At 42.1% G+C, this 26690-nt stretch overlaps 1 protein-coding gene across 1 annotated transcript in view; it reads left to right on the forward strand.

Annotated features, from left to right (window-relative positions):
• Positions 1-650: 650 nt before the first annotated feature.
• The window catches only part of LOC122790731 (ubiquitin carboxyl-terminal hydrolase CYLD-like), an 855039-nt gene continuing 828999 nt past the window's right edge, over positions 651-26690 (forward strand). Inside the window, exon 1 of the mRNA XM_044058312.1 lies at positions 651-756. The gene's annotated coding sequence lies outside the window, so the exon portion shown is untranslated. The remainder of the gene's footprint in view (positions 757-26690) is intronic.

Consider the following 26690-nt stretch of genomic DNA (forward strand, 5'->3'; position numbering starts at 1 on the left):
AGTTACTTCAATCCTTAGATCATCCCAGTGATTTGTCAGAAAAACAAGACAGTTTTTTTTTTTTTTTTAATGAGGAAGTTAAACAGACCAAAAATAAGACTGCATAGCTCTCAACCTTTCATCACCAAAGCGAGGAACACTAGCCCTCAAAATGTGGAACAAGTGGGCAAAATATAACAACTCTGTCTAGGAAGGTCATGGGATGCTTAAAATATGGTGGTTTTACTTGTGAAAAAGATAATTTGAAGAATTAACATGATTCATTTCCATTTACCCTGCATAATCAGTTAAACATTCCTAACAGAGAATGTGTGTCAGAGGAACTTCGAGGAACATTCACTTTTTAAGACCCCAAATGAGATACGTTCCTCGTAATGCGGTACACTTGGGAGGTAAATACAAGGCAAAAAAATCTGGACAGTCTGCAAAAACGTGTAAAGTTGAGATGTTCATTGGAAAACACAAAATAAAATTCAGCTGTGCAGCCCCGCCTCCTGTAACAATAAAACTTAGGCTGGGGGCGTACCACGTACAAGGATGACGTCTACACAGGAACCTAGCAGTGGTCACGCCCACGGCTCTAGACTTGAATGTCCTTCCCCTTCACGTCTCGTAGTAGGGCGTGGTCGGGGCGGAACTACATCGGGCTCAGCCCCACGCTCTAAGCAGGAAGGAACGGTGACAACAGTACCAGCTGTGGTGTCGTTTGGGTCTATAATTGGGACCTTGTGGGTTCAAGTCTGCTACGGCCTGCAGGTGAGTTAGGAATGGACTTTCTTTGTGAGATAAAGAAAGAAACATTGAGCCCTGGTTTGTGCTAACTGTAAAGAAATCAGTGACAGGGAAATAAAAGAAAAACTTGTGAGAAGTGAGTTTGACGTTGTTTTCAGGGGAATTCCTAGCCGAATAGGTGTTTCCATTCGAAAAAGAAGTTTCAGACTTTTATGGTTAACTTTACTATATGCCACATCAGTAATAACTGCGTCTATAAGGTACAACAATAACGTATGCACAACTTTGCTGCATAGCTGTTACTTTTTATAAGTGTGAAGCATGTTCATAATAGCAGTACTTGCCAGACTTACTGTGACGGGCTAATCATTTCTCTTTATCTGTGTTGAAGGGCATTGGAGCATAAATACAACGTTAAGAAAACTGTTTATTCTGCCTTGTGTGGCATTTCCCGTCATTGTTTTCTTTGTAAAACGTGTAATGCTTTATAAAGACAGTCAGGCCCAGAAGGTGTTATTGTACACTGAAGTCACGACTCCCAGTTTCATGTTTTCGGATACCCATGTATTCATTTTCTGTGGTCTTTCCGTTTTATTTTCTTAACTCCACTAGATAAAAGTGCCCCCCTTTTCAAGGGCAAACCTTGAGCACCGGCTTGTGAAGCAATCCTGTAGAGCCACACAACTTGCAAACTGAAACTAAAGGAATCAGCCATGCAACTAAATAACGAAACTTTTATTAGCAGCTGGAAATGTATCCATGTGAGTTAAATTACCAGACAGGTTTCAGTTCTGAGGGTGTCGTGTACATGTAAATAGGATTTGCTACACCTAATTTTAGATACATTCATAACATTTGTTTAATGACCAAGTGAGTGATGAACCTAGAAGGCTGTTTCTGGCAGAGACCTGAGCCTGACAGAGGTTAAAAATCACCTGTCCCTAGGTAAGATTGCATTTAGGCATGATCACACTTTTGGCAGTATGCTCAATAGTGATTGAAAGTGATGAGAAGGGCAAGCACCCCATTACCCTATTTTTTTCATTCTAATTGCAAAGATGTACCATATTGGATGTGATTGCAGGATTGTTTTCTGTCTAAACATAGTGTAGCTTTCGTGCTAGGTGATATGATTGTTAGGATACATAAATATGTAAATTGAGGGTGTAAGGAGCTTACCTCATCCCCTTGCAAAAACACTTTCAAAACTTGTCGCCTGTCATTTAGAAATACAGTAATGTAACTGAGCTAGTATGACAGTGTTCCTAGGCCTTGACACTGCATATCGGGGAGTGATTCATCTAAAGTTACATTTCCCCCTACTACACAAACACAGCACTAGAGGTCATACAAGCAACATCTCATCTGTAGCAGTTTGCAGAGCTGAATATCAAAGGAAATGCATAGTTCTGTCATCATAAACAATGACCGGGATTAAGGACTGGTGTATTTTTTTCACCCATGCATTAGTGTGTGTGCAAGTGACCTTATCTTGTCTTGCAGGATAATTCATAGTTTGGAAAAACTGCATATGGGCTGATAGGCCAGTTAAAGCACAGAGTCCATATTGACATGAATTTACTAACTGACCCATTTATTCATTTACTATAGTTTTAAAACCCGATACTGACACTTATGAATGTGAAGTGGGAGTCTGTTCCATAGGCGAAACCATGGAAACAGAAATATGTCTATGCTGTAAGGTGGTCTTGTACTTGTAAACATATTGTTTCCACCCCTAGAGTTAATTTTGGGCTGTAGTGTTCAGAATTCATTAGTATATGACATTCTTTGTCATGAACTACTCTACGCAAGACACTGCCTATAACTGATGAAGTAAAGAGTCATACTCTGCAGTGTTTGATTGTGAGGAAGCTGACTAATCCATGAAATTTTTCTATGAATACTTTCTCTGTATGCTTCCCAGTATAGGCAAGTTGTTTCTGCTAGGTGAGCAGAAATGTGAGTTATATTCTAACAGATGTTACTTATATAATAAACAGTTTAAGCAAGAAGACAGTTTCTAGTTGACAAATTCTTGGGAATTATAGCTTGGGTTCAGAATACTAAGGTATTGCATGCAATAATTCCCAAAGCTTTATAACTATGTAGTGTATTTAAATCAGTGCTTTCCACGGTTCATGTGGTTGGTTTGCCAAAGTACAGGATGCCTAATTTGTGACTAGTAATATTTAAACCTTGTTTTATCAACCAATTAAATATTTTTTCTAAATATTTACTAAGCTTGTATATCTTCTTTTTTGGTCACAGTTGTTCGGATTTTTTTAACCCCTGTGTATTTTGCTACCCAGAATATATCTGATGTTGAAAGGTATGGAAAAAAATATTAAATAGGCTTGAAGGTACGACTGAGCCTTGTGGGAGTTGCTTCTAAGTTTTCTGTTATGACGTTTGGTATTTTACTCGTCTGTGTATACCACCACAGGGTTATCTTTGTTTTTTTACTTTTAAAATGGATGTTGAGATATACTTGACTATCATTACATTCACTTGGCTATAAAACAATAGTCCAACACAGATTTATTTATTATGCTTACATACTTCCCATTGCTGAGTTTTTAATTCTGATTTAATCTCCCAGACAGTTCAGTTGTGGTCTGAATTACTTGGTTTTGGTTCAGCAGACATTTAAGTTCACAACAAAACAGGAAATAGTCTTTACTCCAGTTGTATCTCAAATCGTGAAACTCAGCTCCTCCTCCAATCAGATGCCTCAACAGTCCACGTCTTCAAAGATAAATTAAAACTGTTCCTGTTTGACTGCTGGCCACGCCTCACTATTCTCCAGGCTAAATTATTTCTCAGGTGCATCGTATATATACACATATATGCAGTGACAATCTCTTCTTTCTTAATTTTTTGTCTTCTGTCTTATTTTTGTGCCTTCTCTTCTTATAACAAAGTGCATGTAATCCTTTCTAGCCTAGTATACTACAATTTAACTACATCTGATGCTGCCTATGTTGTTGCAAAATATACTTGTTTATTTCAAAATGACAGGATTCATTTATCCTCCCTTTGTATGTAACTATTTCACCTGAGCATTCTGTATGTAGTATGGTACTATTGTAAATAGTTCTGGTGGAGCTTTGTAAGTAATGCTGCTAATGTTACCGGAGTATTCTGTGTATTGTCTAAAACTACTGTAAATAGTTCTCATGGGGCCTTGTATAGGTTCATAGGTTTATACTAGGCTATCTGCCCTAAGGCATTTATAAGCCTAGCCCAAATTTTTGTGGCTTACGCCACCCCTTATATGAAAAAATACTGTGCCCATTAGTTTGTTGTGCCTCTGTCCAGCAGTGACACAGAGATGATTCCCGGGGTAAACCTACGATCTCCCATCCACAGGTCTAGATTTCTCTTGAACAGAGTCAGCGAGGTGCTCTGCCTCACATGGACCGGGATTTTATTCCACAGCATAGGGAGTCTCTGAGTGATAAATCTATCCCTCCAGCACGTCCTATTTATATCCGTGCTAAGGTTTAAGTCGCTTGCTCTAGTGGTTTTGGTGGATTTGGATTTTTGAGGTGGAGCATGTCCATTAATTCCGGGTTGGACATGGCCTTGTATGTCAGGCACATGTCACCTCTGAGCAGACGGTATGCGACTGAATAGAGCTGGAGTTTCTTCAATCTGGCAGCATATGACAGATTTTGGAGTCCCTTTATCCTTTTGGTGAGGAACTTTTGGGGTCTCTCCAATTGCTGCAGATGTCGGGTGAGATACATCCCGAATGGGGCATTGTACTCGATCATTGGTCTGATAAGTGAAGAGTACAGGGGAACAATAACCTCACTAGATCTGGATGTGAATCCCTTCATGATCAGGTGGGCAATGTAGAAGGTCTTTCTAACCACTTTAGCAATGTGAGTGTCAAAAGAAAGGCCACTGTCAACCTGGGTCCCCAGGTCCCTGATAACCTCTTCTGTGCTTAGTGGATTGCCACCTATATGGTAGCTTGGGGTTACCTTGTTTTTCCCGAAGGGTATGACTATACATTTTTGGCGTTTAACTTCAGGCCATGGCTCTGGCACCAGCTATCTGTTTCCGTGAGTCCCTTCTGAAGGATATCCGTGTCTGATGCACTTTCCACTATGGCGCCCAGTTTGCAGTCGTCTGCAAACTTTGTCAGCCAAAGTCCTCCTATGTTGGCCTGTACTTCTGAGAAGTAGATGCCAAACAATAGGGGGCCAAGGACCGAGCCCTGTGGGACACCACTTGTGACCGGCTTGGAGTCTGACACAGCGCCAGCAACTCTAACCCTGTGGGTTCTGTCCTTAAGCCAGTTTGCAACCCATCTTGTGACATATGGGTTTACATTTAAGCTGGTAAGTTTTTCTACAATACCCGAGTGGGGTATTGTGTCGAAAGCCTTTGCAAGGTCAAGGTAATCTGTATGGACTGCGTTTCCCTCATCAATGGCCTTGGTGACTGTTTCGAAGAAGTCGACCAAGTTCAAAAGGCATGATCTTCCCTTGACAAAGCCAAACTGGGTCGGGTCCAATGTCTGCAAGTCCCCTATATCTTTGTTTATGAGCTCCATTATGATCCTCTCCATAGCTTTGCAGACTAGACTTGTTAAGCTTATGGGGCGGTAATTACCAGGGTCCGTAGAGGCGCCGCCTTTGTGGAGTGGGACAACAGTTGCCGTATGCCACTCCTTGGGCACGTATCCTGTGGTAAGGCTGAGATTAAACAGCTGCCTTATGTGCGGGTTTAATTCCTCATTTAGCTCGTGTAGCACACAGCCGGGGACACCATCCGGTCCCATTGATGCTGTGTTTTAGCTTTAGAGAGAGCAGCTTTCACCTGCGCATTTGAGATGTCCGGGAGGCTACACTCAGCTGGGATAGTTATCTCTCCTTTAGGGGAGGGGGGTGAAGTTTGCACTGAACCTGTCTGCCAGTATGTTGGCAATGTCTGTGGGTTCAGTGATTTTTGTATCATTTTGGACTAATTCTGAGCGTATCTGGGAGTTTCCACCCAGGTTCCTAACATAGCTGAAAAAGGCCTTATGATTGTCCTTTGAATCCATGGCAATTTTTCTCTCAAAATTGGCCTTAGTTGATTTTATGAGTGCTCGTATTTTTTTACTAATAATGATCAGGGTGACTTCCCTTTTATGGATTTTGTTCTATCATGTAATAGCTTTCTCCTCTTATTGTAAAGTTTGTTAATGGCTGGGGTCCACCAGACTGGACGTTTGCCCTTTGTGGAAAGAGTCTTGGTTTTATTTGGGATTGCCTGATCCATGCAGTCCTGGAGGTGTTCATAGAAGGCATTTGTAAGGGCTTCCACAGCTTGGGTTGTGGTTTCCACTGGCTCAGGGGCCTTGAAGGATACCACACCAGTCTTGAGTAGTGTGAAGTTTGCTTTAGAGAAGTTCTTCACTATGGTCTTTTTTGTTTGGGGTGGGGCGGGATGTGGATTTCCAGTGAGATTAGTTTATGATCAGATCTCACCAATGAGGGATATACTTCCGGTGTGGAGCATTTTGTCCCCATGTTTGTGACAATGAGATCTAGTATATTTTCTCCTCTCGTGGGAACAGTGACTAGCTGTTCCATGGCATTTGAATTTATGAACTCCAGGAACCGTTGGGCTAGAAAGTTAGGACTTGAGTAATGTTCCCAGTCTATATTCGGGTAGTTGAAGTCACCCAATATGATGGTGTGGTCCGGGTTTTGGGGCCGGAACGCATGATATGAGGTAAAACCTAATAGTGCCGGGGTGCTCTCAGGAGCCTTGAACCAGGTTTCAGTTACAGCGCAGACATCGATGTTCTCCATACTGAGAAGGGCCTCGAGTGCGTGCATTTTTAGATTTAGACTTCTGGCATTGAGCAGCATTACCCTCAGTTTCTTCCCATTTTTGTTTTCTAGGGTGGTAGGTTTAGAATTTGAGCCTTGCCTAAAAAGGCACTATGGGGATGGCAAGAGCCTTAGCCAATATCCGGAATCCCAGGGGTGACAGGTGCAAGCCGTCCCTTGCGAAGCAGCGTGGCTTGTCAAGCATGTCATCCCAGGCAGACAGACACTGGATCCCCTTTGAATGACACCAGACATTAAGCCAATTGTTAAAGCTGATCATCTTGTCTCTATATTGTGGCATCATTCTTGGTGAAGGAAGGATACTGCTCAGGGTTAGGGTCATACCTGCCTGGGCTACATAATCAGAGAGCTCCTCTATGTCTCTTTTCATGTAGTCCAGGGAGGTGCGTCTCAGGTCGTTCACACCAGCATGGACAATGACTGTGTCATATTTGTACTTGCCGTGGAGTGACCCGAGTGCTTGTGTTATGTGGCGGATTCTAGCGCCTGATAGGCAGCTTACTGTGACCCTCTCCTTGTTCAGCCTGGTGAGTGGGACGTCAGTGTGTCTGACTATGGAGTCACCTATGACAAGTATGTTTGGTGTTGTATTTGGCCTTAAGGGCTGTGACTGCTTTGCACACTGCTTTTGTGGTTTATGTGTTGCTTGTGGGGTGTCTTGAGGTAGCAGTTGTTTGGGTGTCTGCTTTGGAGGCCTCTGCTGTTTAGGTAAATTTTTACTCAGAGCCTCCGAGTATGTCTTTGTGTGTTTGATTCAGTGGAGTGGTAGCATTATGTGAGGCTGGTTTTGTGGTGTGTGTAGTTGCCTTCTCCTCCTGTCTGGTCTTGCCAGTCCTGAGTTGAGAGAGCTCAGCCTCCAGTTTGGCTAAATAGCTGCATCTCTCGCAAGTATTTGTGTTATGTGGGAGGAGGAGAGGGTTGTCTGTGTACATGAGGCAGTTATAACATTGCCTCAAGATTCCCAGATTCACCAGCTGGACCGGAGAGAAGACTGACTGACAACTGACCTTTGGACATGCTAGAATAATATTGGGAATTCCTTAATTGAAAACAAGGGCCAGTGGGGAGTGAGGGTGTAGTGCTTTTAATTTTTAGTGCTGACTTATATAATTGCTTTAGTGAGCAAGTGCCAGGTAACTTGAGTGCGATGTGTTACAAGTAACTAAATGCAAAAACGACAAACAGTAACTTTCTTTCAAGTGAAACAAGGAAATAAGTACAGTAAGCAATGCAGATATCACTAGTGATCCACAGAAGCGCTGAGAAGTTGCGTATTAGGTGGAATTAGCTTCCAGGGAAATAACAAGCAAACAAACAACAAGCATATAAACAAAGCTAGATTCAGCAGGCCTGGATCTAGTCTATGCTAGAGCAAACAAGGTGAACCAATTTCAGTAAGATACAGTTCAAATATTCAGGCACTATAAACCTTTAACCAGAAATTCCCAGCTCAAAGGGCAGAGTCCAGCCTCTTCTCCCACAAGAGTGCAGACCACGAACCTTCTTAATGTAAAATAACTGGCCTGAAGCCCAAGTGCCTAAACCAGAACTAATACACTTGGACACTGGGCTCTCAATCAGCAGTTCCCAACTTAGAAGGATGAAAGCTACCTGTCCTGCCACCACAGTGCTTGCCACAAACCTTCCTAATGTAAAACAACTGGTCTGAAGCCCAAGTGCTTAATCCAAAAGACTTGAATGATAGCTACACTTTAATCAAGTTACAACCAAGCAGTAATAAATACCATTGAATACTTTAGAGAATGTCTGGATTAGTGCTCAAGTTACACAAACAAAGCTAGATCCAGCAGGCCCGAATCCAGTCTATGCCACAGCAAACAAGGCGCACCAACTTCAGTAAGAAACAGTTCAGATATGCATGCACTATAAGCCTTTAACCAGAAATTCCCAGCTCAGAAGGGCAGAGTCCAGCCTCTCCTCCCACAAGAGTGCAGACCACGAACCCTCTTAATGTAAAATAACTGGCTTGAAAGCCCAAGTGCTTAAACCAGAATTAATACACTTTTAGAATAACATATATAATGTTACCTGAGCAATCTGTGTTTAGTATAACACTACAATAAATAGTTCTCGTACAGCTTTGTATGTAATGCTGCTAAATGTTATCTGAACATTCTATATGTTGCATAGGGTTACTATAAATAGTTCTCATAGAGCTTTGTATGTAATGCTGCTAAATGTTATCTGAACAATTCTCTATGTTGCATAGGGTTACTATAAATAGTTCTCCTAGAGCTTTGTATGTTGTTGTTGTTGTGTCTTTTGGCTTTTCCCGGTTAGGGGTCGCCACACCGGAACTCCGGTCCGCTAATGATTGGTAGTATTTTTACGTGCCGAGTTACCAGCCCTGTTGCACAACCTTCAACGAAGGTACGCCCATTCACGCATGTCTCCACGCAGAAGACGCTCTGGCTGAGAATCAAACTGGACAGCGTCTTACTGTGAGGCGACAATGCTAGCTTTGTATGTAATGCTGCTAAATGTTATCTGAACATTCTCTATGTTGCATAGGGTTACTATAAATAGTTCTCATAGAGCTAATGGTAACGTATCTAAATACAATTGTATAATATTTTTTATAAGACCCGTTGCTCCTACTACTATTGGAACTGTCTGGGTATCTTTCTTCCACAGTGCTCTCATTTCTGCTTGCAGGCCCTAATATTTTTGACTTTGTCTCTGTGCGCAAAACACTGTAGTCACTGAGTGTAGCGATTTTCATTAATCAATGCTACTTTTGTCTTCTTTTCCTGGACCCCATATCTGGTTTTCTAGCATCTGTCTTTTAAACTGTTGGCAATGGGTGATCCCATGTGATCTAAACTTCATCATGTTATTTCTTTCTGTGTAATGCAGCTAATGTTACCTGAACATTTTACATATAGTATACTAGTACTGTAAATAGTTCTTGTGGCAGTACAATGTTGCTAATGTTACCTGAGCGTTTTGTATCTTATATAATTACTACTGTAAATAGTTCTCACTGGGTTTTGTGTGAAATGCTGCGTGTGATACCCGAGTATTACTGTAAGTAGTTGTCATGGAACTTTGTTACCTGAGCATTCTGTATATACTACAGTACTACTGTATATAGTATGTACTGTAGTACTACTGTAAATAGTTGTCCTGGAACTTTGTATGTGATGCTGTTAAATGTTACCTGAGCATTCTGTATATACTACAGTACTACTGTATATAGTATGTACTGTAGTACTACTGTAAATAGTTGTCATGGAACTTTGTATGTGATGCTGTTAAATGTTACCTGAGCATTCTGTATATACTACAGTACTACTGTAAATAGTTATTGTGGTGCTCTGTATCTGATGCTTCTAAATGTTACCTGAGTATTCTGTATGTACTACTGTTGTTGTTTCTTGTGGAGCACTTGGCCTTGGGCCTCCACTGAAAAGGAGCTCATTTACCCAATTGGACTTTGTTGGTAAAAAAAAAAAAAAAAAAAATGGAAATAAATAAAATCACTCTTTAGTGCTTCATACTCTGCTGGACCGAGTTTAATTCTGGGTTTGTGCAGAAGCCTGTTAGACCAAGTGTTTTTTCTTCTAAATGTTTTATTTTATAAATTCAAACTCAGGATAATTGTGTTTAAATAATTGAACATTTTGTTTTTGTTAGGGGTGGATTTCATTTTTTTTTTTTTAGGGGGGGTGCCATTCATCGGCTCCCCATAATTAATTTGTTCCTCACAGGGTGAAAGCCAAAGCCAGACCCAGGCTCCTCATTCCCTATGAGGTGAGAGTAATGACTCCGTCAGTTATTAGGGCGTTTTTGTTATGCAGCCCTTACACACCCCTGGTTGTTGTTGTCTTTCGGCTTTTCCCGGTTAGGGATCGCCACAACAGAACTCCGGTTCGCTAATGATTGGCAGTAGATTTTCATGAATGCCGAGGTGCCAGCTCGACATTCAACTTTCAGTGAAGGCACGCCCATTTACACATGTCCTTCGAACGCCCACCAAACCGTGGGGAGGACATGCAGACTCCACACAGAAGGCAGTTCCTGCACGCCAGCCGAGAATCGAACGGGAGAACCTCTTGCTGTGAGGCAACAATGATACCGCTGCACCACCAGTGGTAACATAAATTCCACATCATTGTGGAGGAATTGTGTATGTCTCAAGTAAAGAAGCATGCCTGCTCCTTGACATGCCCCTTCAAGGACTATGCTTTGGCACTAGTCCACCCTCATCCCTTCTACCTGTAACCTGTTCTCAGGCAGTGATTTATACACCTGCTCCGGAGCAGCAGGTCATCACGGGGGTGGGTGGAGAGGCCACTACCATCCTGAGAGTGGGCTGATTTAAGCTATGAATCTCTTGCCCATCCCATGCAGATGTTTCAGCTTATCAAGCCATTAATTGTTCTTGGGTCACTTGGATCACAGTCTGGGTTTTATCCATCTCCAACACAGAGCCAAGAATGCACTGTTATAAATAGACATACCCCTACCAGAAGTATGTTGTCAAAATTGTGAAAATCTTTGTAATAGTAATTATTACTGAATCATAGTTTAGTTGTAACAGCAAGCCTTTTATTCTTCCTGGTTACATCCTATTTTAATTAAGCTACTCTTTTCCTAAAGTTCCAAGATATTTTATTTATTTTTGTTAACACTCTTGAGTGTTGCACACGCACATTTTAAATCCGTACTAGAGGTGGCTGATGTGGGAGTAACTGTGTTGTTGGTTCTAAAAAAAAAAAAAAACTTCATCTTAGTAACTGCAAAGCCCTAAATTGTATCAGACCCTTAACTTGTGTTATGTTATGTAGACCTTCCCAAAGGTACATCTTCTGACATCCAGAAAGTAGATTACATCATGGCGCTAGCCGAATAGAGAAATTAGAGGGATAAAGACGTGACTATGGCCCATTTGACCCAGATTTTGAGTGGCAGTTTGGGCATCTGAGATGCTGGCAGGATAGGATCCGCATGCCCATCCTGGTGGTGAGAGCTACACATCTGGATGCATCTTGTGGTTGATCCTGGAAAGAGGCTGATGCTGCAGGTATGGGCATTGTCGTCCAGGGAAGCAGGAGTAGGCTGCTACGCTAGCATGCCCATTACACATCTGTCCCTGAGATGCAAGCAAGTGCGCTCATGGCATTTGAAACTTGGATCCCAGCTCTTCAGCAGCTGTTGGGTTTACACCGGGTTGCCTCAGTTTTCTTACTGAGCCATGATCATGGGTCAGAGTTAGTCCAGGAGAGGGTAAATCCTGTTCATTATTCCCTGTAAATGAAGAGAGGCGATGCCCCTGGGGTGGCTGATGATCAGCTGAGGGGGCCAACTAAATAAAAAATAAATAAAATAAAAGTAGCTATTCAGTAAATCCGCATTTTTTATTTAGGTGGGGGATATGCTGGTGGAGAAATGCCAGATTTTGTCTTAATATAGAGGATTCTGATCGGGTTGCTGACCACTCCTTATCTGTTTGACACATGGATGCCAACAAATTGACTTCAGGAGTGAGGTGTTGAGTCAGCTTTCAAAGTTGTAAAGCAAACACTGTTAGAAACACAGTGTAACTCGGTTTCTTATGTTTACACTTCATTTTATGCTTATCAACTGTTCAGATTTTTACAGAATATCCATTTTTTTTGCCTCATATGTTTGGTCCATTCCTAATAAAATTTGCTGTCTTCAGACAAATCACCAATGATTTGATGTCCCTAAATAATCACATACATTCAAGTTTCAGACTTTGTATCTTTCAGAAAATGCAGGCTAGGACAAATCCTGTTATTCTAGCAACTTTCTAAACTTGTACAGAGGAAGTTGGGGACCTGTTAATGGCACAGACAGTGGGTAGAAACAAATCTTCACTGTCATTTGCTGGTCAGTACAGGCAGATTTGTCTGCCTATTACAAGACCTAACCTTCCAGTTATTGGAGTGTAATCACTATGCTCCATGCACCACAAGATTATTTTCATCCCTTGAATAAAGGTTTAAAGAAGTCTGTGCCCTTTGTCGTTGCCTCAGACATCGGTCTTTCTGGGCATTCACCCTGCTTTCTTCTCCATTCGTTGATTGATTTGTGCGTTTACATTTTAGGTTGAACTTTGCCCCTGCTGTGGTAGATGCATCCTCTTTAATCTCCTACGTCATGTTGTTGAGCTGTATACTGTCACACTGTTCCTTAAATGCTTTATTCACCAGTATTGTGTCTCCGCTTTCTTTATGAAATATGAGTAGTGTAGTTTGATTCCTGAAATCTCTCGTCCTGTCCTTTATTCCCCATTCCTTTAATTACCATGTAGGCCTTTCTTTGTATGTTGTCAAGAAGCTTTAGATTGTTATCCTTATATGGGCACCAGAAATTAATACAATACTTCAGCTGTAGCTTGATTGGGGACCAGTTCAGTGGTAAAAGAACCTCTGGACTGTTCTCCCCTAAGAGTACTGATCCAAGGACCAATCTCTGCCGAAGCCCACTAATCGCATCTGTTTTGTTTGAGAGGGTCTCATCGAGTAATACTCTTTGCTTCATGCTTTGTTTGAGAGGGTCTCCTCAAGTAATACTCTTTGCTTCGTGCCATCTAATCCCCCCACCCCCATTTATCCTTCTGCATGTCTCATTAGTTTGCTGGTCAGTTTTTTGTGAGGGATTGAGACGTTGGTGAAGTTCAGTAAGTTTTCTGTTGTCAAGTTTCAGAATAATCCAGTCAAAAAAGTGGATCTGGTTGGAACGATGGGACCTACTTTCTGTGCAGTCATGTCGGTACTCTTACTAATGTTTGTTTTCCTAGAACTAGCAAGCCTTTTCTCCATAAATGTCTTTGCTACTGATCAATGTGTCATTTCCTAGGATAGCTTTAGCACTTATGACCCCCCCCGGTCCTCGGGACCTCATTACAGCTGAGTGGCTGAAGAACTCTGGTACAGTATCTGTCAGTGTAGCTGTTGAGTTCTTTAGGATTGTGGGTGATATGCTTTCAGGATCTTGTGTCTTGTGTTCTTTTAACTTGGCTTTCTTTGTATAGGTTCCTAGACTGATACTAAGCAAACAGTGTGTCAGTCGTGTATGTTTCGTCAACAATGGCATAAAATAAGAAGCCCTGGCATTGAGCTAGTAGCTGAGAATATGGTGGTAGGAGGTAGTTACTTCTGGACGATAAAGGCAGAATACTTTTAACTTTGATTATTATACGGGGAATGGAAATGGGGAGACATTTTAAAAAAAAAAGCAGAGAAGGAATATAGAGGACTGAGACAGGGTATTATTTAACTGGGCATAGATGGACGTTTCTATCCAGTGACTCTCTTGGTTAATTTGTAGGATCCCATCCATTTTTCTAATTAATGTTTGAATTTTCATAGTTTTACACTGCCTATTATGTAAAGGAGGCATGCTCCATAGGAGAAGGAGGTGTTACGAGATAAATTTATACCCTAGTTGGATCCATTTGATATTTTGGTGTAAAACTTATTTGGCATGGGTATTAACTGAAGATATGTTTTTCTTTTTGAGCAAAAGGTAGGGGAGGGGCTCGGGGATTAATGTAGCCCAGAAGATGGCACAAATGTCCTCACAAGTGGTTTTAGACCACTGAAAGTAAGAGCCAGGCTTTTAGTCTGTCTGAATAAAAATGAATTTTTAAATAATGAATTTTTTGTTATAAAACACTGTAGTCATTTTAGTTTAGAGAACTGTTCCGAGCTGTATGGAGTACTGTATACTATGATGGGGTAAAGGATGGAGTACTGTGTACTATGATGGGGTAAAAGAGATTTAGGATGGACTGCAATCTGGCCATGAGCCCACAACAGATGAGATGAGAGGTAGAAGGATTTTCTGCATATATCAGAAAGGAGAAATCCTGATATAAATTCATCTTGTCTTTGTAAGTTCCGAAATCCCAGATCATGTCAGTCTTGAGGTGAATTCCTTTGCATTAACCTGGACAAGCACTAAATGAGTATTACCGAAGGTGATTTATAAAGCATTTCTGTGCATTGTGTGAGGTGACTGAAGCATTAGGTTTCCCAAAGGTAAGTTGTAATCCATTTCTTTGCATTAAGGGTAAGACCATAACTAGAGCACCAGTTATTGGTGTGATCATAGTCTTGTTGAAGTGTTAGTAAATCTGAGGAGGAACTGAGAGGTTCTCAGGTTAGAGTTGACTTTTATTAGCATTTGCCTGCATTTCAGATGAGAATTCCTAGCACAGAACCGTGCGGGATCTTGCTTCTTAACTTTGCGTTTTGGAGAGGGTACCAGGCTACCATTTATCTTGTTCTTTTGATAGCCACTAACCCAGTGAACTGCAAACAGGGTTGGGTTTAATTGGATTGTCTTGTATATTGTGGTAAAAAGGAGACTGCTTCTTTGTTTTCTTTTTCCTAGGTCTGCTATACTAGTTACTGTTGACTTTTCTGTGTTTGATTTCACTACATGCCTTCAGGGAACTCTCCCAGTGTTTCCTCCCCTCCTTACTCTCTCTAAGGCAACTTTGAGCATGCTGTAGAAGGCTAAGCTAAATGACTCCCAAGCTTTGGACCAGTGCTTCTTTTGAGCTGCAGTCCTACTTCATTCCTGATTTATTTTTAGTGATTTATTGTAGGGTACTCTATTGAGGGGACACTCCACTTGGCAATGGTCTGCCAGCCTATCAGAAAGCCCTGGGGCAGCTGTAATTCTCCAGTATGTGCTCTCATCCCATCAGCATATTACATTATAATACAGCAGCCACTATCCCATCAGCATATTACATTATAATACAGCAGCCACTATGCTTAGTGTGTCTAACAGGCTAGTCAGCATTATAAATACATACACTTATTAACTGTAACTTTGGGCAAAGCAGACCACTCTTGTTTTTAATTGTCCAGTCTTTACTCATAAACCTTTTTATCTCCTGCGTTATACAGCCACTATAAACACTGCACATTCTGCTTCCATGCATTACCTTGTTCACAGCAACTTAATCTTCTTCGTTGACATATTCCATCGATTTCAGACTCCTGTTTTATAGCCAACTAATCAGTATGCATTAGTTCAAATCTCTTCTACTTTCATACTTAGTCTAACTAGGGCTGATCTGATGTACCCCATCCAGTTTCCCTCCTTTCTCGAGTGAGATCGTCACCCATCTCCCATCTTGCACTTCTAACAATTACGTCTTCCTGACTCCTGTCCTCTTCTACTTACTTCCTTATCCACGATCTTCTCTTTCCCTTTCATTTTCCAGGTTAGTGTAGATGGCAGGTAGGCCACCTTTGACCATATCTATATCTCATAGGTTAATAGGCTATTGCCCCTAGGACCTTTATAAACTTAGCCATGTTATACCCTTGTTCCTTTATTGACCAGGTTGTATGGTCTATATTTGCAGTGCAAGTCTATGATCAGCAGCGACTGTCCTTATTCAAGAGGGATGTAGGTGCCACCCCCAGGGTGAATTTACTGTCTCCCTAAGTTGCACTTGAATAAGGTCATTGAGGAACTCTGTTTTACGTGAATTGGGAGTTTGTTCCAGAGGAGTGGCAGTCTCTGGAAGACGTATCTGTCTCTCCAACATGTCCTGTTAATTTTGCAGTCTAGGTTAAGATCTCTAGAGTGAGTGAATCCTGTCCTATTTGACTTGTAAATGTGCAACATTTCCATTAGGGCAGGATCCGAGACTGCTCTGTAGGCCAGGCACAAGTCACCTCTTAGCAGCCTTGAAGATAACAGAGTACAGTGTAAGGGCATTTGGTCTGTCCACGTTCCTTGGTGAGGAACCTTTGAGGTCTCTCCAGCTGCTGCAGGTGTCTGATGAGGTACATACAGAAGGAAACATACTCTATTAGTGGTCTGAGGGATGAGTACAGGGCAGTTATAACATCCTTAGCTGGCTGTCGATGTGATGTCCTTACTTATGAGATGTGCAGCATAGAAGGTCTTCCTTACCACTATGGACACATGGTAATCAAAGTTAAGGTTGCTATCAGTCTGTGTTCCCAAATCTGTCTCCACAGGGTTTGAGCTAAAGGGTGTACTTTTAATATTGTAATTTTCAGGGACTTCCCCTTGCCGAAAGGGATGATAATGCATTTTTTGCATTTAGTTTAAGTCTGTGGATTTGGCAGCAATCATTTGTCTTTGTAAGCCCTTTTTGTATTATGTCAGCATCATTGGGGGACTCGATGATTGCACCCAGTTTGCAGTCATCGGGGAACTTTGTAAGCCATAGGGCATCTATTTTCACTTGGGCTTCTGAGAAATAGATTCCAAATAGTACGGGGCCCAGCAAAAATCCTTGTGGTACATCACTGGTAACAGAGGTGGAATCCCCAACTTTGACTGTATGTGTTCTGTCTGTGAGCTAGTTAGCTACCCATCTAGTGACATATGGGTTAATTCCCAGCTGGGTGAGTTTCTCAATGATTCCTGAGTGGGGGATTGTGTAAAAGGATGCTGAAATACCTGGGTTGAGAGAGTGTTAGATTGAAGATCTAAAGGTTCCTGGTTCAATCCTTGGTTTTGGCATCAAAGCCTTTGTCCCTCTTGAACAAGGGCAATAGCTGGTGATTTTAGTGTCTGTTTTAAACAGTCACTCTTGGGAACAAGAGTTTAACTTGGCTAGGTTTGTAAGGTCCACAGGGCCATTGGCATAGTAACCTCCTATGATCCTAAGTTAAGATAGGCTGTATGTACTGTTTTGCCTTCACCCAGGGCTTTGGAGATAAGTCCACCAGGTTTAATAAACATGATGTACCCTTAACAAAGCCAAATTGGGTGGGGTCAAGAGTTTGAAGGTCACCTATATCTTTGTTGGCAAAGTCCATGTTAACTCTCTCCATGGACTTGCAGATATGGCTGGTTAATTTTATGGATCTGTAGTTCCCAGGGTCAGTTGATGGGACACCCTTTGTGGAAGGGAATTGCTGTTGCTGTTTTCCACTCTGTTGGGACAAAGCCAATACTTAGACTGTGGTTGGAAAGAGTGCCAAGTGGTTCCACTAGTTCCCGTCTTAGACCATTTAGTAGGCAGTCTGGGATGTTATCCTGTCCCATAGAGGCTGTGTTTTTGGCCATGGAGAGTGCAGTTATGGCCTGCTCTTTGGAGATATTAGGTAGAGGACTGGGGACAGGTGGGTGAAGTGTCTACCAAATCTGTCTTCTAACAGGTTGGCAATGTCTTCGGGACCAGTATGAATGGTACCGTCCACTACTAGTTTGGCACAAAGCTCAGCCTTCCCTTTTAGATTTTTGACTTGGTTAAAGAATGCCTTGTGATTATCCTTAGCTAGGGATGCTAGTATAGCTTGGTAATTGGCTTTAGGGGACTTTACAAGAGATCTAATTTGCTTGTTCAAGCTGTGGAAGGTGTCCTTCGTTTGAGTCAGTTCCCTCCTTGTTCTTGGACATTAGTTTCTTTCTCTTGGTGTACAAGTTATTTACGCTTGATGTTCACAAGGTTGGCTTGTTTTTTTTTTTTTTGTAAGGACTTTGTTTTGATCTGTTTAGGTACAGCTAAGTCATTTCCATAGGTGTTTATACAGGGCATTGGTGTACACCTCTGTATCTGAGTCGTTTATTGACAGTGGTAGCAGTGGGGGGTTGAAACTATTTATGCCATTGCTTAGAGGCTATTGTTTGCTTTGGAGAAATTTTTCATCCTTTTTGCTCTTGAGCGGGGGTCAGATACGATTGTTACTTTTAACAAAACTGATTTATGATCTGACCGTACCAGGGAGGGCAACACACAAGGGGTAGTGCAGACACCCCCTATGTACTCCATTTTGGTGAGCACTAAGTCTAGGACATTTGAGCCCCTTGTGGGCATGCGGACTATCTGTTCCAGAGCATTTGTATCAAAAGTCCAGGAACCTTATGGCAAGAGTGCTTGTGCTCATATATATATGACTCCCAGTCGATGGTAGGATAGTTGAAATCACCCATGACCAAGGTGTTTGGCTGTATAGTGAGCGACTCAAGAAGGTCCAGGTAGACAGAGTGGTTCTTGTTTGTGGTTCATGGTAGGCATCTATATCTAACAATGATTGGCTTCAATAATTGGCTTAGTTTCTGGTGTCATTCTAAAGCGATCCAGTATCTGTCAGCCTGGGATGCCATGATTGGCAGACCTTGACAAAGATGGTCTTCATCTGTCACCCTTGGGATTTCGGCTACTGGCTAAGGCACTTGCCATCCTCCATAGTGCCTTTTTTAGGTAGTGTCTCGAGGACAAAATTCCCAGCGTTAAACTCTCATCTAAAACAACCTCAAGGTTATGCTACTAAATGCTAGGAGTCTTAAAACGAGACTGCACTGAATGGAAGCAGTCCTCGCTTTGGGAGAAGCAAACATTTGTGCAGTCACAGAGACCTGGTACAAGGTTGTGGAGAGTACTCCAGTCGTACTAGATTACAATTCCATCCACATGTTCAGAACACAAACTGAAGGCATGAAAACTAAAGGAGGTGGTATATAAATATTCATTAAAGATAAACACACCTCCAGCTTTATTAAACACTATGACTCCCCGGAGATACTTCAGGTACAGTTAACTAGTAGGACACCTGTTCAAGTCATTGCCAGCTACAAGACCCCTCCATGAATAAGGACACCCACTCTGCCTATTTGGATCTCTTTGAGTCTATCAAGATACATAAATAAACAAAAAGAATTGAAAAAAGTGCCCAAATACAAACAAATAACCAAAAAATAAGGCACTGGAGGGTTCACCAGGTAGCAAACCAACTTTAATGAACACAAAATACAAAACAAAAATTTTAGTTTGTTAATATGTCTTTAATTGTGGATTGGTTACTTAATGGACCTATTAAGGACTATATATAAAGAATTCATTTTTGTTGGCATGCTCATCTGATGAAGTTGCTGACGAAAAAGCTGTGGTCCAGTTTGTCGTTTTTGTTGTTTTGTGTGTTCATTAGTTGGTTTGCTACCTGGTGAACCCTCCAGTGCCTTATTTTTTGGTTATCTATCAAGATACATCCAAACACCATGGTTCTGGGCAACTGTAACAACCCATCCATTGATTGGGTAAATCACTTGGGCCCAAACTCACTTGACCAAAAGTTCCTTGACTTTAACCCCAGTGCTCTGGACCAGCTAGTTAACGACCCCACAAGGGGTGCCAACAACCTGGATCTGATACTTATCAATATGGGGGACCACTGTAGCTCCCCACTGTGAGGTCTCCCCTGGTGATATCTGACCACAAATCAGTCTCATTCATATCACACCTGACCCCCTCCCCAGCAGCAACTAAACTAAAAAAAAACTTCTCCAAATCTGATTATAACCTCTTACGGGATGGTATAACTACATTCACTGCACCTCCCCCCCTAGATGGAACTGACAACTATGCCGAGTTCTACACAAACACCTGTATAACTACATTGAGTGAGCCATACCTGATAGGACCAAAACAATCTCCTCAAGGAAATGCAAACCTGCCTTGTGGACAGCTGTCATTAACAGGCTTTACAATAAGAGGAAGAAATTGCTGTCTGAGTAAGAGGGAGCAAGTCCCAAACTGGAAACACTCCCTTCTCAGCTTAAACAAGCAAATAAGACTTCTTCTGGAGTTCTCCAATGCAAATTACGAATCCAAATTAGCTTCCTTAACTAAGGACAACTATAAGGCGTTCTTTAGTTACATCTGTAACCTAAAATGAAAGGCCCAGATCTGTGCCAAACTGATAGTTAATGATACCACATATACTGAGCCTGTGGACATGGTTAACTGGTTAGATGATGGGTGCTGTGAAAATGTCACTCCCCTGTCCCCACCACACGTACCCCATGACATCCTTACCACCTGTCTCCTACCTTGTATCTCTAAAGAACAGGTCATAAATGCCATCTCTTTGGCTAAAAACACAGCATCTATGGGACCTGATAACATCCCAGGCTGCATCCTACATGGGCTCTGTGACCACACGAAATGCTGCCAGCCCAGCTAGCTTGAATTTTGTAATCGTATGTCATTTGTGAATATTAATATGATCCATAAGCTTGTCTTACAAATGTAAGAGAACTATGTGATGTCCTTACATTCGCCATTGCAGTATTCCGTACTAATGGGATTCCCTGCTGTTAAGCTCTGTCCGGCCAGTTTACAAAAGATTTCCGTTGCTTTTAAGGTACGCAGAATGTCACCTACTTACTCTTGTGTAAGGTAGGGCATAAAGGTGACATTCATGCGTACCATCCTCAGAACTTTTTTGCTGCTAGTTCAAACACTGTTTTAAGTGCCGGTCTGTTGCATACATCTGTTTTTCTGTTGGCCTTTCTGTGCTTGCTCATGTTGCTGGAGCTGTTGCATACATCGTTTTTTCTGTTTGTTGGCCTTTCTGTGCTTGCTCATGTTGCTGGAGCCCTCACAGTTGCAAATAAGTACCCAGTTGGGTTTTTGGTTACTTTTTCTGTTTTGTTTAGCACTGTTTGGAGTTAATGTCATCCAGGAAGGGTAAATGCCAATGTGGGAGACTGAGTCCCCATAAAGACCATCACAATAAGTGTCTTTTTGCTTTGGTGCTGCTCACGACCATATGTCTTCAATTTGTCAGGCCTTTGTCCCCAAAACTCTTCGTAGTACGTTTTCTTCCCTTTCCTTGTACCTTGAGAACCAGCGGCTTAAGCTTCTTGCTGCGGGTACTATGGATGGAACTTCCAGCCCTGAGGGTCAGCCATCTGGGAAGAAGGTGCATAAGGTAAGGCTGGAATCTTCCACTGTCCAGTCTCTGCCAGGTGTTTCTCCTGAAGATATTATGCACCCGGAGGCTCACCTTTGTTTTGTCAAATTCTTCTACCGCGTTTGGATTTGAGGCCAGTGAGGATTTGGCAGGCAGCACATCCAAAGAGGCTTTGCAGGTGTCCATTTTGGGCATTCAGAGGGAACCACGGTTGACTGTTTCTGAGGGGTCTAATGGGGTTCCACAGTTTGGGATAGGGTCCTACTGCAGTTGGGGAATGCCATCCTGAGTCGGGGCCTTCTCAGGTTTCCAGGACAGAAAGAAACAGAAAACTAACCATGTTTCTTCTGCTCCTAGGGATCCACAAAGCGAGTGGCAGGCCTTTACTCAAGGGTTATTTAATGCTTTACTGTTATTGTGGCCTCCTCGAGGGGTTTCAATTCCTGTTCCTCCTAGGTCCGCCTCTTCCCCTAAAAGGCCCAGAGACTTCTCCTCTTCCTGCCTGGAACACACAATCTGAAATCTGAGTCATGTCTCTCTTCATATAGTCCTGTGAGGTACGTCTAAAGTCATTCACTCCAACATGGACTATGACAGAGTCATAATAGTACTTGTTGAGAGACTTGAGTGTGTGCATGAGCTGAGAGATCCTGGCACCTGATGGGCAGCTGACCATGACCTTCTCATTGTCTAGCCTGACGAGGGGACATCTGTGTGTCTCACTATGGAGTCGCCTATGACCAAGACATTTGCATTTTGAGGTGTTTTGCCTTAGGGTCTTAATGTCTGAGACACTGTGTGTTATGTGTAGTGGATTCTGTTGGGTCTGCAGTGTGTGCAGTAAGTTTGCACTTGGGAGGTGTCTGATCTTTAGCTAGGCTTCTAGCGAGTACCTCCAAGTATGTTGGTTTGTATTGTGAACTTATGTGCAAGAGGTGAAGTATGTTTGCTGAGAAACTGTTTGAGTTCAGGTTTGTTGTCATGTGAGGGGATTGATTCCAAATTCATATTCTAGATGCATCTTTTCAATGTTGTAGTTGTATGTTTTAAGAGTAACTGGTTGTCAGTGTACATGAGGCAGTTTCTACATTGCCTCAGGATGTCCATGGCAGTCAGGCTGGCTGGAAAATTGGTGGGAAACTGTCCGTCCATTATGGCAGGTATATACTGTAGCAACTAGTGGGGAGTGGGCCAGATGGGCCATGTTTTGCTACAAGACTAACAAAAAGCAGCTATTCTGTGGAGGGCTAGGGGTAAAAATTTGTCAGTGATTCACAATGCACAACCAAGTTGCTTACAGGGCAGCCGTGCAATCTCTGAGCAGCTCTGGTAAACTGATCTCAAACTTGACACTTAAATACAAGCAAAGTTAACTGATTTTAAACAAAGTAACCAAAAGGAAAGCCCAAGACTGAGCCTTATTTCAGCAATCCCAAATCAGATGGGTCCTTGGCTGCACACTTCTGCCACAAGGGTGCAGGGGGGGGGGCTTATTAATGCAAGATGGGTGGTTTTAGTGCTGAAATTATTGAAATGATACCAGTCTACATTTAGCAAGTGTGAATCTAGCCTATGCTGTAAAATCCAGAAGTGCTAGAAATTTCAAGTGCAGAAAATCGTAAAACGCAGCTGAATGAAGTACAGTGCTTAAGTTAAGTGGGAAGTGAGGAAACTGAAGATAATTCACGGTTAAGAAACTAAGTGGTTGGGCCTTCCCAACTGATCTGTCAATACCTAGTAGATTAAGCTGATGAGATGAGACTGGGAGGAGTGCCCAAAATCAGATTTATAGTAGGGGCAGGCAACTCGAAAGCCACCAAGTTTAAGAATGCAACAACAGTTGGGTTAAAGACCTCTTAAAACTCCAACAGAGCAGAAAACTTTTAAACAAAACAACTGTAATACAAGAAGAATATAAAAAAATAAAGGGAACCAAACCTTTAAATAGAAAACATTTCAATTCAAAATAAAATATAGAAAGAGATCCGCAATATTCAGGCAGAGACAGCAAGCAAGCCAAACAAGCACTCCCCTGTGCTTCATCAAAGCAACACCATTCATAATAATGTGGAGCAAAATTATCGTGGACTGACACTTCACAAATTGCTCACACAGATAAAATCACCAATAAAGTTTTTGTGTAACTAACTTTGCTGCAGAGTACACACCTTCTTTCATTTTTTGTTTGCCTGGACTGCTATTACTTCCAAAACTTAGTAGTGTTTGCTATAGTTGGCTGTGCATTTGTCTTAACAGTACTCCGAGATTGCGAGTCACATAAAACAAAAATGTAAGAGTCATTCCTGTACCAGATCCAGTTGTACACCATTGTACCCTCCTTAATACAAACAAGTGGCTATCAGGTCCAGCTTTCTTCTTGGCTGTCTAGTTTTCAAAATTTTAAACTTTGAGATATTGCCACCCTCTGAAAACAGTACTCGTGTTTTCCTCCAAAATTTACTTTGAGACGCTCCCAAAATGACAACCTTTTCCTCATCTGTTCACACTTCAAAACTGCTACTGAGGAAGGAGAATTTAGTCTGAACCATCTCCTTATAGATGTCAAAACCCAAGGCACACTTGGAGGCCTTTAAACATGCTCTAAGAAACCTTCTTAAGGCAGCCTAATGCGACTGCTACTTTGACAATGGTTAATACCAGGTAACAATGAAAGCTTGTCGGTATTGGACCTGTTAATGTGTTGTACCTGAATCCATACGCCACTCTAAATATTATCTGATGTGTTTTACTACTGTATGTACCTCTTGTTTTTTGTGAATGCATCTCTGCTCGTTGGTAACTCTTGTTTATTGCCATACAAGTAATTAGATCTGTACATCTGACTTAATTAGATCTGCACATCTGACTTAATTAGATCTGCACATCTGACTTAATTAGATCTGCACATCTGACTTAATTAGATCTGCACATCTGACTAAATTGGATCTGCACATCTGACTTAATTGGATCTGCACATCTGACTTAATTGGATCTGTACATCTGACTTAATTAGATCTGTACATCTGACTTAATTAGATCTGCACATCTGACTTAATTAGATCTGCACATCTGACTTAATTAGATCTGCACATCTGACTTAATTAGATCTGCACATCTGACTTAATTAGATCTGTACATCTGACTTGCTTTTTCCCAAGTTTGCTTTTCTTTCTATGTTTATTGTGCTGTTTGTGTCATGTGTACTACCACTCACTGAGCCCGAGTCATGTCTGAAAAGGGTCAAAGGACCAGCCTGCCTACCTGGTGAGCGGATAGTAAATAAAAATCCAAAGTAGGTCAAATAACAGTGAAATAAGGCTAATAATCACAGGAATGTACTGCAAATGCGACTTCCAAGACTTAATGTTGTACAGTTGGCACCTTTGTCCATGCAAAGGTTCGATTCTTTAAGATCTGATCTCTTACCTTATTTAAGCCATTTTATAGGTTCATAGGTAGGTACTAAGCTATCGACACAAGGGCTTAAGTAAGCCTAGCCAACAAGGTTCCCTGGCTTATGCCACCCAAGAAAGTTAATTTCCTGTGCCCCTGTCGAGCAGAGCCACAGAAGTGATCCCCGGGGTGTATTTCCTATTTCCCATTCACTCATCAAGATTTTTCTTGAAGAGTGCTTATGAGGGGCTTTGCTTGACATAGATGGGTAGCTTGTTCCAAAGTATGAGAAGTCTCTGGGACAGGAATCTATCCCTCTAGCATGTCCTGTTTATTGTGATGACAAGCTTTAGGTCCCTAGAGCGTGTAGTTCGGAGGGATTGGGATTTCTTTAGGTGTAGCATGTCCAACAGCTCTGGGTTTGATATAGCTTTGTATGTTAGGCAGAGGTTACCTCGGAGTAGGCGATGTGCTGAGGAGTAAAGCTGGAGTTTTTTGAGACTGTCAGTGTAGGGCATCTGTTTGACGCCAGTGATCCTCTTTGTGAGGTACTTCTGTGGCCTTTCCAGCTGCTGCAGATGTCTTGTGAGGTACATTCCAAAAGGGGTGTTGTACTCTATAATGGGTCTAATGAGTGTCGAGTAGAGGGGAGCAATGACCTCTCTCTCTCTTTTTTTTTTTTTTTTTTTTTTTTTTTATTTTCCTGGATGAGAACCGTTTTGCGATGAGGTGTGCCATGTAGAAGGATTTCATGACTACTGTGGTGATGGGATTACCAAAGGTGAGACTACTGTCCACCTTCTCACACATTCAGTGTGACTGTCGCCTATGTGGTAGTTCATGGGTACAGAGTTTTTTACCAAAGGGGGTGATAATGCACTTTTTGGCATTGAGCCTGAGGCCATGGCTCTGACACCAGGCATCTGTCTCAGTGAGGCCCTTCTCTAGGAAGTCCACATCATTTGAGGACTCTACTATGGTTCCTAGTTTGCAGTCATCTGCAAACTTCATTAGCCAAAGGCCTTCTGTGTTAACATGTACTTCAGAGAAATACATAACCAAACGGGAGAGGTCCCAGAACTGAAACCTGTAGTACTCAACTTGTCACTGGTTTGAAGTTGGATTTGCAGTCTGCAACTTTTACAGTGTGGGTTCTGTCAGTGAGCCAGTTGGCAACCCATCTTGTGACGTAGGGATTTATATCTCGTTTAGTGAGTTTAGCTATAATTCCAGAATGGAGGATGGTGTCGAAAGCCTTGGCGAGGTCAAGATAGGCTGTGTGAACTACCTTGCTCTAGTCTACGGCTTAGGTGACTGCCTCAAAGAAGTCAGTCAAGTTCAGGAGCCATGATCTGCCTTTCACAATCTCGAATTGGGTGGGGTCCAGAGTTTGGAGTTTGTTTGAGTTCCATGATGATACTTCCATGGCCTTGCAGACCAGGCTCATCAGGCTAATAGGGTGATAGTTCTGGGATTGGTGGTGGCTCCCCCTTTGTGGAATGGGATAACTGTTGCTGTGCATCATTCAGTGGGCACAAAGCCTGATGTGAGGCTATGATTGAAAATGGTGCTTAGATGGGGAGCCAGTTCGTTCTGAAGTTCATGTAAAACACAGCCTGGGATGTTGTCCGGTCCCATGGATGCTGTGTTTTTTGGCTCTAGAGTGTGCAGTTTTTACCTGCGTAGTTGTGACTACAGGGACTCTACATTCTTCCTTTTATAGATATGGGGGCGAGAGGAGGGTAAAGTTAGCACTGAACCAGGATGTTGGCAATATCAGTTGGTTGCATAAATTTCATGCCATTGTGCTGTAACTTAGAGCAGATCTGGGTGTTGCCATTGAGATTCTTGTCATAGCTATATAATGCTTTGTGGTTGTCCTTGGAATCAGTGGCAATTTTGTTTTCGTAGCTAGCTTTGGAGGATCTTATAAGGGATCTCAGCTTCTTACTGAGGCTGTCCAGGGAGCTCCTCCACTCATGGGATGTTACTCTTTGTGCAACAGTTTCTTCCTTCTGTT

The sequence above is a fragment of the Protopterus annectens genome, chromosome 16.part0, assembly GCF_019279795.1.
Source record: "Protopterus annectens isolate FY-2018-M chromosome 16.part0, PAN1.0, whole genome shotgun sequence".
In the NCBI taxonomy this organism is placed as follows: Eukaryota; Metazoa; Chordata; order Ceratodontiformes; family Protopteridae; genus Protopterus; species Protopterus annectens.